The 995-nt window shown below is 45.5% G+C and overlaps 1 pseudogene; it reads left to right on the forward strand.

The window, feature by feature from the left end:
* The first annotated feature begins 348 nt into the window (after window positions 1-348).
* Window positions 349-983, forward strand: LOC110036613 (annotated as a pseudogene).
* The last annotated feature ends 12 nt before the right edge of the window (window positions 984-995 follow it).

The raw sequence follows: 995 nt of genomic DNA on the forward strand, positions 1-995 counted from the left end.
TGTGCCTTTTTGTGAGCATTTTATGGATTTTGCAATTTGTAGGATTTTGCCATTTGCAATTTTGTGATCTCCGTCACATACTGGGCACCCAAAACTATTATATTTACTCTGACTTTAGGATTTATGATTTAAGATTATGTTTGTCAGGATCAAATCATTGTGGATGTGATAAAAATAAAAATTAAAGAATGGTGTTTTATCTTTTACCTCCTCTGATTTTGAGTGAGAATTTATAAGAAATGGGTATGATTTTTTCAAGAACTCAGAAACTTCGGTGAAGATTTTTCTAATGGGCGGCAAGCTCAGCAAGAAATTCGATGCCTCTGCTCCCAAGGTTGATCCTTCCCCCTCCGACAACAATACGAATCTGCATCACAAATCGGAGATCATGTCTCACGAAGCAGCAAGCCATGCCTATTCGCAGCTATAGATCTTGACACTACCCTGCTGCAACGCATGAGCCGCGCCATCTCCTCCCTCTCCACCGGCGAGGTGCTCCGCTTCGTCTCCTTCGAATCCCTGAAAGAGATCACCCCTTGCTTCCTGGAGATGAACCAAAAAGTCATCAAAATCATCCAAGAATGCAAAAAGGATATCTGGAAGAAACCCGAGAGTACTAAGAAAACAGCTTCCAAACATCTGATTTCTGCACCACCCTCGAGCGCTGCCTCATGCGTGCTCGCGACTCTCAGCTCATCATCAATGTCACGCTCCAGCGGTTAGAGGAGGAGGTAAACTACTAGAAGACATTGGCGGACCTGAGGCTGTTCTTGGCCGACGGCAATCCCTTCAAGGAAGAATTTCTCAGAGAATACCATGCAGTTTATCGGCAGCAAAAATCAATGCTTGAGAAGCTGATGCTGAGGAAGAGAAAGCCCGACAAAAAGCTGAAGTCTGTCAGAGCTTGGAGGAGGGTTTCCTGCGTCATTTTTGCTGCTACTTTCGCCAGTGTTCTAATCTGCTCCGTTATGGCTGGCGCAGGGGCGGCCCCCCCC

Source organism: Phalaenopsis equestris, unplaced genomic scaffold (assembly GCF_001263595.1).
Source record: "Phalaenopsis equestris unplaced genomic scaffold, ASM126359v1 Scaffold209260, whole genome shotgun sequence".
NCBI classification, from domain to species: Eukaryota; Viridiplantae; Streptophyta; class Magnoliopsida; order Asparagales; family Orchidaceae; genus Phalaenopsis; species Phalaenopsis equestris.